Source organism: Triturus cristatus, chromosome 3_2 (genome assembly GCF_964204655.1).
Source record: "Triturus cristatus chromosome 3_2, aTriCri1.1, whole genome shotgun sequence".
Classification (NCBI taxonomy): Eukaryota; Metazoa; Chordata; class Amphibia; order Caudata; family Salamandridae; genus Triturus; species Triturus cristatus.
This window is the reverse complement of record NC_140584.1, coordinates 918,391,923-918,406,226: the sequence shown is the minus strand read 5'-3', so window position 1 is coordinate 918,406,226 and position 14,304 is coordinate 918,391,923. Positions and strand designations below refer to the sequence as shown.

General features: G+C 41.8%; 4 non-coding genes across 4 annotated transcripts; all 4 read right to left on the bottom strand.

Moving 5' to 3' along the window:
* Positions 1 to 3,108: 3,108 nt before the first annotated feature.
* Positions 3,109 to 3,324, bottom strand: LOC146858700 (small nucleolar RNA U3). The gene has a single exon (XR_014980195.1). It is a non-coding gene; the product is annotated as a small nucleolar RNA U3 (small nucleolar RNA).
* A 3,160-nt stretch (positions 3,325 to 6,484) lies between these two features.
* LOC146858699 (small nucleolar RNA U3) lies at positions 6,485 to 6,697 on the bottom strand. Its single transcript, XR_014980267.1, has one exon. It is a non-coding gene; the product is annotated as a small nucleolar RNA U3 (small nucleolar RNA).
* Positions 6,698 to 10,437: 3,740 nt separating this feature from the next.
* Positions 10,438 to 10,653, bottom strand: LOC146858698 (small nucleolar RNA U3). The gene has a single exon (XR_014980622.1). It is a non-coding gene; the product is annotated as a small nucleolar RNA U3 (small nucleolar RNA).
* A 3,160-nt stretch (positions 10,654 to 13,813) lies between these two features.
* Positions 13,814 to 14,026, bottom strand: LOC146858697 (small nucleolar RNA U3). Its single transcript, XR_014980266.1, has one exon. It is a non-coding gene; the product is annotated as a small nucleolar RNA U3 (small nucleolar RNA).
* Positions 14,027 to 14,304: the final 278 nt, after the last annotated feature.

Genomic DNA, 14,304 nt, shown 5'->3' with positions numbered 1-14,304 from the left:
TTACAGTAAGACAAGGTTCGGCATCATCAACGGAAATAAAAACATATAAATATAAACATATGTTTTACTCCACAAGATAATATTCCACAGATGCACACGCATACGCCTTTATTTACATTAAAGCCTACTCAATAGATCCTGGTGAGACACTGCTTTATAAATTTGCATATTTTAAATCAGCAACCAATCAAATTCAGCCTGCCTGTTCCTGACCCAACGCTGTACCACAGGGAGAGTTGGAAAATTCTTCAAAAAACTGCAGGTTCCACAAGATCATACAGATGATTTTTAATCCGAATAGTTGGTCCAGATTAGCATCTGTCAAACAGCCAAAAGAGTGACACTGATCACAAGCGAGAAGGGACCTGCTAAGGTTGCAAGCGTGGAAACAAACGTTGTAGCATTAAAGCTACCTTTAAATTTTGAACAGTTGCACCACAGATCAAATGTACGGCAACATCTTTTATTAGTTTCCCCAAACAAACTAAGGAGCATATCAGCAACAACCGGCGATAATTATCGCTAAGCGCACTTAGCGCTAGGATAATTATCGCCGGCTAGCGTGGATTATTATCGCTGAGATAACGTGCTATTAGCAACGCTTATCTCAAAAACGATAAAAATCCTAACGCTAACTGCCTAACGTGAGATTATCGCTGGAAACCCAGCGATAATGTCACGAAGTGTGGCGTTAGCTTGCTGATAGGGACTCACAAACTTAGCCATGATATCCACCTTACATAGGATACCATGGCTAAGTCAGTCCTGAAGCAGGCGTAAGGAAAGTAGCAATAACAGGGGTTATCGCTACTTTTCCTGCCGCTATGCTTCATAGCGTGGGCCTTGATGATAGGAGAAATGTCGCTTAGCGACATTTCTCCTGTCATGTCAGGTCAGGTACGCCCACTTTGCATCTCATTAGAGATGCAAAGCTGGGCGTTAGGAATCCCGACGCTAATGCAAGGTTTCACGCGTTAGCGTGACCTTGCTAATTAGGCGATCATTTTTTATCACCAGCTTGATGATATGCCCCTAACTGTTCCCCAGTTCACATGTAAGACTCTAAGCAGACGATGAACTTCGACGGGGGTCCAGACTTAGTGAAAAACCTCTTGCAGCACATACGGGAGATAACGGAACCTATCACTTTCAGAAGAGCCCTGAATGCCTGGCTATCTAAGAAAGCGTTCACATGAACAACTTGTACTACCACCCAGCTTGAATTCATGCAGCTTTTCAAAGCTAAAAGACCTTTAGGTGTCTCAGCACTACAGAAGTATCCAAAATATAGTTTATGTTTTGTGTACAGAAGACTTTTTACACTGGGAAGTGAATACTTGCCAGAAACGTTTTGTATCTAATATTTATTAGAACAGGAATTGAACTTTTCAGTATATAATTCCGTTTTACAGCATATCCTCAAATGAAGAAAGGAACGGCCATCAACAGTAGACAGTTGTTTCAAAAATTAAACTCTGCCTGTGCCCTTCCTTTTTAGATCAGAACTTATCTGCAACACCTTTGGGCCACTTACAAATACTATTTCAATCTTGATTCTACATAACATATCAAGACAAAGAGTTTTATAACTCTATGCCAAGCTGTCCAAGGGTGACAGGAAGATATCACAAGAGCATTTTTTCTGCCACCTGGCTAAGCTCTCAGCAGATCAGTGATAGATAATTAAAACCTGACGCTGCAATCTATGCAGCTAACTAAAGTTTAATTCAGCATGATAGACTAAAGTTGAAGGCACTGGACAAACACAAGAAAGGGGACCAGGAAAATCGCCTCTTGGGGCAGGCTAAAAGGCTATCACAATATGGTCTCAACTTTGTAATTTTTACGTAAAAACAGACCATGGCTGGAAAAGCAGTCGGGCGATGCCCCAGACTCTTACAAAGCCAAGAAGAGGCAAAGGCTCTGGGTATTCACCTGGCCTGTCACCAAACTGTAAACTTCTACAATTTACGGCCTGGCGCCAGCCCACCTACCTCGTTTCATAGGTGTCGCAGCATAGTGGATATCCAAAATGGTGGCATTTGGGGTTCTAGCCATTACAGCTATAGAACTTTCAAGGCACAGGGCTTATGTTACTATTTACAACCAGCTGATATTCCGATTCTCTACATGAGGCTCTCAATCTTCCAGTGTTCTAAAATACCATAGGACAACGCTACAGGGGGCTACAATGGTCATTAAATACCCTCTGTTTGAGTTATAGACTCAAGTTAAAGCTGAGCTTCTATATCGAGGGGATAGAACATTTAATCAATGTGATACCCGAGGCAGAAAGTCTATACTGATATCACAACATTCCCGTCAATGAAGTAAGAATAATCTAACTTGAACCAGGAGAACCAAAAAAATGGCACTTGCTGGAGCAGGTAGCTCGTTCTGACCATTATTCGATCGTTGCAACTCCTCTGTCCCCAATGGATCTTGCAAAATTCCAAAGTTCGAATGCATCAAGCCCTTGATGTACTAAGGGTTGCACAGGGGCTTGTTGGGAGCTGCAAGATTTTGTGCTGAGCACGCAAGCTTTTATAATGAAAAGTAAACAGACGCAGTCCCTTACTTCTGCTTTGCACCGCACGAATTCCTGTGAAAACTTTAACAAATACCAAAGGAGTAATTTTTCATCCTTAGCAGTCTAAGATCCACCGCAGCCTTGTAAGTTGTAAGAAGCCAGGGTGTTACGCTTCCTCTTACTCTAAACGGCCTAACTAGCATTAGCAGGTTTCTTTAAACAGTCTATTCGAAAGAGTGATAAATCGTTTGAGTAGCAGTAGTTGCCTTGCAGAAGTCTAGGCTCTACAAATGGCTCATACGCACAATCCATTTAAAATGTACTCTTTACTATCCATGTTCGAAAAACAAAGCTTTTTTTATAAATAACATACCAAATTATCAACTGATGGTGAGAGGTGCCTTTCAAAGAGAACCTCTTGCAAAAACCACAAGTCCAAGAAAGCTCAACAGCTTCTAATAAGTATTCATATACTCAACAGTTAAATTACAAGAAACCAAAGAAATCAAAACAGAAATGACAAACTAAACAAGAAATTAGAAACTGATAGACTTTCTAACACCCAAAAATAAAAGCTAACCACTCAGTTTGTGTTCTCTTTCTCCAATCCTCCTGAAAGGAACAGGAACGATCATCAATAGCAAACAGCAGCTACATGAATGCAACACTGTTCACTCACTTCACGCCCAAAAGAGAAAACTACAATTCTTCCTCGTGGTTAGCGAAAACCAGACACTTTCAAACACATTTCCTCAGTTAAAAACTATAGAAAAGATCCCTGAAAGTATAGTCTTAACAAAATTCTTTATAGCTCACACAGACAGAAAGGGTGGAAACCCTTCCTACTTACAGTAAGACAAGGTTCGGCATCATCAACGGAAATAAAAACATATAAATATAAACATATTTTTTACTCCACAAGATAATATTCCACAGATGCACACGCATACGCCTTTATTTACATTAAAGCCTACTCAATAGATCCTGGTGAGACACTGCTTTATAAATTTGCATATTTTAAATCAGCAACCAATCAAATTCAGCCTGCCTGTTCCTGACCCAACGCTGTACCACAGGGAGAGTTGGAAAATTCTTCAAAAAACTGCAGGTTCCACAAGATCATACAGATGATTTTTAATCCGAATAGTTGGTCCAGATTAGCATCTGTCAAACAGCCAAAAGAGTGACACTGATCACTAGCGAGAAGGGACCTGCTAAGGTTGCAAGCGTGGAAACAAACGTTGTAGCATTAAAGCTACCTTTAAATTTTGAACAGTTGCACCACAGATCAAATGTACGGCAACATCTTTTATTAGTTTCCCCAAACAAACTAAGGAGCATATCAGCAACAACCGGCGATAATTATCGCTAAGCGCACTTAGCGCTAGGATAATTATCGCCGGCTAGCGTGGATTATTATCGCTGAGATAACGTGCTATTAGCAACGCTTATCTCAAAAACGATAAAAATCCTAACGCTAACTGCCTAACGTGAGATTATCGCTGGAAACCCAGCGATAATGTCACGAAGTGTGGCGTTAGCTTGCTGATAGGGACTCACAAACTTAGCCATGATATCCACCTTACATAGGATACCATGGCTAAGTCAGTCCTGAAGCAGGCGTAAGGAAAGTAGCAATAACAGGGGTTATCGCTACTTTTCCTGCCGCTATGCTTCATAGCGTGGGCCTTGATGATAGGAGAAATGTCGCTTAGCGACATTTCTCCTGTCATGTCAGGTCAGGTACGCCCACTTTGCATCTCATTAGAGATGCAAAGCTGGGCGTTAGGAATCCCGACGCTAATGCAAGGTTTCACGCGTTAGCGTGACCTTGCTAATTAGGCGATCATTTTTTATCACCAGCTTGATGATATGCCCCTAACTGTTCCCCAGTTCACATGTAAGACTCTAAGCAGACGATGAACTTCGACGGGGGTCCAGACTTAGCGAAAAACCTCTTGCAGCACATACGGGAGATAACGGAACCTATCACTTTCAGAAGAGCCCTGAATGCCTGGCTATCTAAGAAAGCGTTCACATGAACAACTTGTACTACCACCCAGCTTGAATTCATGCAGCTTTTCAAAGCTAAAAGACCTTTAGGTGTCTCAGCACTACAGAAGTATCCAAAATATAGTTTATGTTTTGTGTACAGAAGACTTTTTACACTGGGAAGTGAATACTTGCCAGAAACGTTTTGTATCTAATATTTATTAGAACAGGAATTGAACTTTTCAGTATATAATTCCGTTTTACAGCATATCCTCAAATGAAGAAAGGAACGGCCATCAGCAGTAGACAGTTGTTTCAAAAATTAAACTCTGCCTGTGCCCTTCCTTTTTAGATCAGAACTTATCTGCAACACCTTTGGGCCACTTACAAATACTATTTCAATCTTGGTTCTACATAACATATCAAGACAAAGAGTTTTATAACTCTATGCCAAGCTGTCCAAGGGTTACAGGAAGATATCACAAGAGCATTTTTTCTGCCACCTGGCTAAGCTCTCAGCAGATCAGTGATAGATAATTAAAACCTGACGCTGCAATCTATGCAGCTAACTAAAGTTTAATTCAGCATGATAGACTAAAGTTGAAGGCACTGGACAAACACAAGAAAGGGGACCAGGAAAATCGCCTCTTGGGGCAGGCTAAAAGGCTATCACAATATGGTCTCAACTTTGTAATTTTTACGTAAAAACAGACCATGGCTGGAAAAGCAGTCGGGCGATGCCCCAGACTCTTACAAAGCCAAGAAGAGGCAAAGGCTCTGGGTATTCACCTGGCCTGTCACCAAACTGTAAACTTCTACAATTTACGGCCTGGCGCCAGCCCACCTACCTCGTTTCATAGGTGTCGCAGCATAGTGGATATCCAAAATGGTGGCATTTGGGGTTCTAACCATTACAGCTATAGAACTTTCAAGGCACAGGGCTTATTTTACTATTTACAACCAGCTGATATTCCGATTCTCTACATGAGGCTCTCAATCTTCCAGTGTTCTAAAATACCATAGGTCAACGCTACAGGGGGCTACAATGGTCATTAAATACCCTCTGTTTGAGTTATAGACTCAAGTTAAAGCTGAGCTTCTATATCGAGGGGATAGAACATTTAATCAATGTGATACCCGAGGCAGAAAGTCTATACTGATATCACAACATTCCAGTCAATGAAGTAAGAATACTCTAACTTGAACCAGGAGAACCAAAAAAATGGCACTTGCAGGAGCAGGTGGCTCGTTCTGACCATTATTCGATCGTTGCAACTCCTCTGTCCCCAATGGATCTTGCAAAATTCCAAAGTTCGAATGCATCAAGCCCTTGATGTACTAAGGGTTGCACAGGGGCTTGTTGGGAGCTGCAAGATTTTGTGCTGAGCACGCAAGCTTTTATAATGAAAAGTAAACAGACGCAGTCCCTTACTTCTGCTTTGCACCGCACGAATTCCTGTGAAAACTTTAACAAATACCAAAGGAGTAGTTTTTCATCCTTAGCAGTCTAAGATCCACCGCAGCCTTGTAAGTTATAAGAAGCCAGGGTGTTACGCTTCCTCTTACTCTAAACGGCCTAACTAGCATTAGCAGGTTTCTTTAAACAGTCTATTTGAAAGAGTGATAAATCTTTTGAGTAGCAGTAGTTGCCTTGCAGAAGTCTAGGCTCTACAAATAGCTCATACGCACAGTCCATTTAAAATGTACTCTTTACTATCCATGTTCGAAAAACAAAGCTTTTTTTATAAATAACATACCAAATTATCAACTGATGGTGAGAGGTGCCTTTCAAAGAGAACCTCTTGCAAAAACCACAAGTCCAAGAAAGCTCAACAGCTTCTCATAAGTATTCATATACTCAACAGTTAAGTTACAAGAAACCAAAGAAATCAAAAAAGAAATGACAAACTAAACAAGAAATTAGAAACTGATAGACTTTCTTACACCCAAAAATAAAAGCTAACCACTCAGTTTGTGTTCTCTTTCTCCAATCCTCCTGAAAGGAACAGGAACGATCATCAATAGCAAACAGCAGCTACAGGAATGCAACACTGTTCACTCACTTCACGCCCAAAAGAGAAAACTACAATTCTTCCTCGTGGTTAGCGAAGACCAGACACTTTCAAACACATTTCCTCAGTTAAAAACTATAGAAATCCCCGGCGGTGTCGGCCTGGAAAGAACACATGGATTGGTGCATGTTCCGAGAAAAGGTGGTGTATGTGGCGAGGGGTAAGCCTGGGACATGGGTGAAAGTATGGGGCCCCTGGAACGCCTACCGCGGGGGTATCTGCGCGCCACCACTGCTGCCTGCTGCCTCACCAGCCCCGTCCCCTTAGCTGACTCCTTTCCCCAGCCCCGGGCACAGGGTTCCCCCAGTCCTCGATCCGTTCCCCTTCCCCTCTTTAGACTCCTGTGGATGGCTGGGGTCCCCCATTTGGGGAGCACGTGCTGTTACTTTCGATTGCGGGTTGCCTTGCGGGTGTGGTTTTTCGTGTTGGTTGTATAAAATGAAACCGTATTGTGGGGTCAGAGTGATGTGGCCCACGACGTTGATACCTCCTGATTTTGCTTCTCTGCAACGCCAAGTGTTTTTGAATGTATGTCATATGCTCCTGTCATTCTAGCGGCCGGCCGGAAGGTTGTAGGCCCATACTTGTATATTCTTGAGATTGCAATAAACGGTTTCAAACAAAAAAAAAAACAAAAAAACAAAAAAAAAAACTATAGAAATGATCCCATAAAGTATAGTCTTAACAAAATTCTTTATAGCTCACACAGACAGAAAGGGTGGAAACCCTTCCTACTTACAGTAAGACAAGGTTCGGCATCATCAACGGAAATAAAAACATATAAATATAAACATATTTTTTACTCCACAAGATAATATTCCACAGATGCACACGCATACGCCTTTATTTACATTAAAGCCTACTCAATAGATCCTGGTGAGACACTGCTTTATAAATTTGCATATTTTAAATCAGCAACCAATCAAATTCAGCCTGCCTGTTCCTGACCCAACGCTGTACCACAGGGAGAGTTGGAAAATTCTTCAAAAAACTGCAGGTTCCACAAGATCATACAGATGATTTTTAATCCGAATAGTTGGTCCAGATTAGCATCTGTCAAACAGCCAAAAGAGTGACACTGATCACTAGCGAGAAGGGACCTGCTAAGGTTGCAAGCGTGGAAACAAACGTTGTAGCATTCAAGCTACCTTTAAATTTTGAACAGTTGCACCACAGATCAAATGTACGGCAACATCTTTTATTAGTTTCCCCAAACAAACTAAGGAGCATATCAGCAACAACCGGCGATAATTATCGCTAAGCGCACTTAGCGCTAGGATAATTATCGCCGGCTAGCGTGGATTATTATCGCTGAGATAACGTGCTATTAGCAACGCTTATCTCAAAAACGATAAAAATCCTAACGCTAACTGCCTAACGTGAGATTATCGCTGGAAACCCAGCGATAATGTCACGAAGTGTGGCGTTAGCTTGCTGATAGGGACTCACAAACTTAGCCATGATATCCACCTTACATAGGATACCATGGCTAAGTCAGTCCTGAAGCAGGCATAAGGAAAGTAGCAATAAAAGGGGTTATCGCTACTTTTCCTGCCGCTATGCTTCATAGCGTGGGCCTTGATGATAGGAGAAATGTCGCTTAGCGACATTTCTCCTGTCATGTCAGGTCAGGTACGCCCACTTTGCATCTCATTAGAGATGCAAAGCTGGGCGTTAGGAATCCCGACGCTAATGCAAGGTTTCACGCGTTAGCGTGACCTTGCTAATTAGGCGATCATTTTTTATCACCAGCTTGATGATATGCCCCTAACTGTTCCCCAGTTCACATGTAAGACTCTAAGCAGACGATGAACTTCGACGGGGGTCCAGACTTAGTGAAAAACCTCTTGCAGCACATACGGGAGATAACGGAACCTATCACTTTCAGAAGAGCCCTGAATGCCTGGCTATCTAAGAAAGCGTTCACATGAACAACTTGTACTACCACCCAGCTTGAATTCATGCAGCTTTTCAAAGCTAAAAGACCTTTAGGTGTCTCAGCACTACAGAAGTATCCAAAATATAGTTTATGTTTTGTGTACAGAAGACTTTTTACACTGGGAAGTGAATACTTGCCAGAAACGTTTTGTATCTAATATTTATTAGAACAGGAATTGAACTTTTCAGTATATAGTTCCGTTTTACAGCATATCCTCAAATGAAGAAAGGAACGGCCATCAACAGTAGACAGTTGTTTCAAAAATTAAACTCTGCCTGTGCCCTTCCTTTTTAGATCAGAACTTATCTGCAACACCTTTGGGCCACTTACAAATACTATTTCAATCTTGATTCTACATAACATATCAAGACAAAGAGTTTTATAACTCTATGCCAAGCTGTCCAAGGGTTACAGGAAGATATCACAAGAGCATTTTTTCTGCCACCTGGCTAAGCTCTCAGCAGATCAGTGATAGATAATTAAAACCTGACGCTGCAATCTATGCAGCTAACTAAAGTTTAATTCAGCATGATAGACTAAAGTTGAAGGCACTGGACAAACACAAGAAAGGGGACCAGGAAAATCGCCTCTTGGGGCAGGCTAAAAGGCTATCACAATATGGTCTCAACTTTGTAATTTTTACGTAAAAACAGACCATGGCTGGAAAAGCAGTCGGGCGATGCCCCAGACTCTTACAAAGCCAAGAAGAGGCAAAGGCTCTGGGTATTCACCTGGCCTGTCACCAAACTGTAAACTTCTACAATTTACGGCCTGGCGCCAGCCCACCTACCTCGTTTCATAGGTGTCGCAGCATAGTGGATATCCAAAATGGTGGCATTTGGGGTTCTAACCATTACAGCTATAGAACTTTCAAGGCACAGGGCTTATTTTACTATTTACAACCAGCTGATATTCCGATTCTCTACATGAGGCTCTCAATCTTCCAGTGTTCTAAAATACCATAGGACAACGCTACAGGGGGCTACAATGGTCATTAAATACCATCTGTTTGAGTTATAGACTCAAGTTAAAGCTGAGCTTCTATATCGAGGGGATAGAACATTTAATCAATGTGATACCCGAGGCAGAAAGTCTATACTGATATCACAACATTGCAGTCAATGAAGTAAGAATACTCTAACTTGAACCAGGAGAACCAAAAAAATGGCACTTGCTGGAGCAGGTGGCTCGTTCTGACCATTATTCGATCGTTGCAACTCCTCTGTCCCCAATGGATCTTGCAAAATTCCAAAGTTCGAATGCATCAAGCCCTTGATGTACTAAGGGTTGCACAGGAGCTTGTTGGGAGCTGCAAGATTTTGTGCTGAGCACGCAAGCTTTTATAATGAAAAGTAAACAGACGCAGTCCCTTACTTCTGCTTTGCACCGCACGAATTCCTGTGAAAACTTTAACAAATACCAAAGGAGTAATTTTTCATCCTTAGCAGTCTAAGATCCACCGCAGCCTTGTAAGTTGTAAGAAGCCAGGGTGTTACGCTTCCTCTTACTCTAAACGGCCTAACTAGCATTAGCAGGTTTCTTTAAACAGTCTATTCGAAAGAGTGATAAATCGTTTGAGTAGCAGTAGTTGCCTTGCAGAAGTCTAGGCTCTACAAATGGCTCATACGCACAATCCATTTAAAATGTACTCTTTACTATCCATGTTCGAAAAACAAAGCTTTCTTTATAAATAACATACCAAATTATCAACTGATGGTGAGAGGTGCCTTTCAAAGAGAACCTCTTGCAAAAACCACAAGTCCAAGAAAGCTCAACAGCTTCTAATAAGTATTCATATACTCAACAGTTAATTTACAAGAAACCAAAGAAATCAAAACAGAAATGACAAACTAAACAAGAAATTAGAAACTGATAGACTTTCTAACACCCAAAAATAAAAGCTAACCACTCAGTTTGTGTTCTCTTTCTCCAATCCTCCTGAAAGGAACAGGAACGATCATCAATAGCAAACAGCAGCTACATGAATGCAACACTGTTCACTCACTTCACGCCCAAAAGAGAAAACTACAATTCTTCCTCGTGGTTAGCGAAAACCAGACACTTTCAAACACATTTCCTCAGTTAAAAACTATAGAAATGATCCCTGAAAGTATAGTCTTAACAAAATTCTTTATAGCTCACACAGACAGAAAGGGTGGAAACCCTTCCTACTTACAGTAAGACAAGGTTCGGCATCATCAACGGAAATAAAAACATATAAATATAAACATATGTTTTACTCCACAAGATAATATTCCACAGATGCACACGCATACGCCTTTATTTACATTAAAGCCTACTCAATAGATCCTGGTGAGACACTGCTTTATAAATTTGCATATTTTAAATCAGCAACCAATCAAATTCAGCCTGCCTGTTCCTGACCCAACGCTGTACCACAGGGAGAGTTGGAAAATTCTTCAAAAAACTGCAGGTTCCACAAGATCATACAGATGATTTTTAATCCGAATAGTTGGTCCAGATTAGCATCTGTCAAACAGCCAAAAGAGTGACACTGATCACAAGCGAGAAGGGACCTGCTAAGGTTGCAAGCGTGGAAACAAACGTTGTAGCATTAAAGCTACCTTTAAATTTTGAACAGTTGCACCACAGATCAAATGTACGGCAACATCTTTTATTAGTTTCCCCAAACAAACTAAGGAGCATATCAGCAACAACCGGCGATAATTATCGCTAAGCGCACTTAGCGCTAGGATAATTATCGCCGGCTAGCGTGGATTATTATCGCTGAGATAACGTGCTATTAGCAACGCTTATCTCAAAAACGATAAAAATCCTAACGCTAACTGCCTAACGTGAGATTATCGCTGGAAACCCAGCGATAATGTCACGAAGTGTGGCGTTAGCTTGCTGATAGGGACTCACAAACTTAGCCATGATATCCACCTTACATAGGATACCATGGCTAAGTCAGTCCTGAAGCAGGCGTAAGGAAAGTAGCAATAACAGGGGTTATCGCTACTTTTCCTGCCGCTATGCTTCATAGCGTGGGCCTTGATGATAGGAGAAATGTCGCTTAGCGACATTTCTCCTGTCATGTCAGGTCAGGTACGCCCACTTTGCATCTCATTAGAGATGCAAAGCTGGGCGTTAGGAATCCCGACGCTAATGCAAGGTTTCACGCGTTAGCGTGACCTTGCTAATTAGGCGATCATTTTTTATCACCAGCTTGATGATATGCCCCTAACTGTTCCCCAGTTCACATGTAAGACTCTAAGCAGACGATGAACTTCGACGGGGGTCCAGACTTAGTGAAAAACCTCTTGCAGCACATACGGGAGATAACGGAACCTATCACTTTCAGAAGAGCCCTGAATGCCTGGCTATCTAAGAAAGCGTTCACATGAACAACTTGTACTACCACCCAGCTTGAATTCATGCAGCTTTTCAAAGCTAAAAGACCTTTAGGTGTCTCAGCACTACAGAAGTATCCAAAATATAGTTTATGTTTTGTGTACAGAAGACTTTTTACACTGGGAAGTGAATACTTGCCAGAAACGTTTTGTATCTAATATTTATTAGAACAGGAATTGAACTTTTCAGTATATAATTCCGTTTTACAGCATATCCTCAAATGAAGAAAGGAACGGCCATCAACAGTAGACAGTTGTTTCAAAAATTAAACTCTGCCTGTGCCCTTCCTTTTTAGATCAGAACTTATCTGCAACACCTTTGGGCCACTTACAAATACTATTTCAATCTTGATTCTACATAACATATCAAGACAAAGAGTTTTATAACTCTATGCCAAGCTGTCCAAGGGTTACAGGAAGATATCACAAGAGCATTTTTTCTGCCACCTGGCTAAGCTCTCAGCAGATCAGTGATAGATAATTAAAACCTGACGCTGCAATCTATGCAGCTAACTAAAGTTTAATTCAGCATGATAGACTAAAGTTGAAGGCACTGGACAAACACAAGAAAGGGGACCAGGAAAATCGCCTCTTGGGGCAGGCTAAAAGGCTATCACAATATGGTCTCAACTTTGTAATTTTTACGTAAAAACAGACCATGGCTGGAAAAGCAGTCGGGCGATGCCCCAGACTCTTACAAAGCCAAGAAGAGGCAAAGGCTCTGGGTATTCACCTGGCCTGTCACCAAACTGTAAACTTCTACAATTTACGGCCTGGCGCCAGCCCACCTACCTCGTTTCATAGGTGTCGCAGCATAGTGGATATCCAAAATGGTGGCATTTGGGGTTCTAACCATTACAGCTATAGAACTTTCAAGGCACAGGGCTTATTTTACTATTTACAACCAGCTGATATTACGATTCTCTACATGAGGCTCTCAATCTTCCAGTGTTCTAAAATACCATAGGTCAACGCTACAGGGGGCTACAATGGTCATTAAATACCCTCTGTTTGAGTTATAGACTCAAGTTAAAGCTGAGCTTCTATATCGAGGGGATAGAACATTTAATCAATGTGATACCCGAGGCAGAAAGTCTATACTGATATAACAACATTCCAGTCAATGAAGTAAGAATACTCTAACTTGAACCAGGAGAACCAAAAAAATGGCACTTGCAGGAGCAGGTGGCTCGTTCTGACCATTATTCGATCGTTGCAACTCCTCTGTCCCCAATGGATCTTGCAAAATTCCAAAGTTCGAATGCATCAAGCCCTTGATGTACTAAGGGTTGCACAGGGGCTTGTTGGGAGCTGCAAGATTTTGTGCTGAGCACGCAAGCTTTTATAATGAAAAGTAAACAGACGCAGTCCCTTACTTCTGCTTTGCACCGCACGAATTCCTGTGAAAACTTTAACAAATACCAAAGGAGTAGTTTTTCATCCTTAGCAGTCTAAGATCCACCGCAGCCTTGTAAGTTGTAAGAAGCCAGGGTGTTACGCTTCCTCTTACTCTAAACGGCCTAACTAGCATTAGCAGGTTTCTTTAAACAGTCTATTTGAAAGAGTGATAAATCTTTTGAGTAGCAGTAGTTGCCTTGCAGAAGTCTAGGCTCTACAAATAGCTCATACGCACAGTCCATTTAAAATGTACTCTTTACTATCCATGTTCGAAAAACAAAGCTTTTTTTATAAATAACATACCAAATTATCAACTGATGGTGAGAGGTGCCTTTCAAAGAGAACCTCTTGCAAAAACCACAAGTCCAAGAAAGCTCAACAGCTTCTAATAAGTATTCATATACTCAACAGTTAAGTTACAAGAAACCAAAGAAATCAAAAAAGAAATGACAAACTAAACAAGAAATTAGAAACTGATAGACTTTCTTACACCCAAAAATAAAAGCTAACCACTCAGTTTGTGTTCTCTTTCTCCAATCCTCCTGAAAGGAACAGGAACGATCATCAATAGCAAACAGCAGCTACAGGAATGCAACACTGTTCACTCACTTCACGCCCAAAAGAGAAAACTACAATTCTTCCTCGTGGTTAGCGAAGACCAGACACTTTCAAACACATTTCCTCAGTTAAAAACTATAGAAATCCCCGGCGGTGTCGGCCTGGAAAGAACACATGGATTGGTGCATGTTCCGAGAAAAGGTGGTGTATGTGGCGAGGGGTAAGCCTGGGACATGGGTGAAAGTATGGGGCCCCTGGAACGCCTACCGCGGGGGTATCTGCGCGCCACCACTGCTGCCTGCTGCCTCACCAGCCCCGTCCCCTTAGCTGACTCCTTTCCCCAGCCCCGGGCACAGGGTTCCCCCAGTCCTCGATCCGTTCCCCTTCCCCTCTTTAGACTCCTGTGGATGGCTGGGGTCCCCCATTTGGGGAGCACGTGCT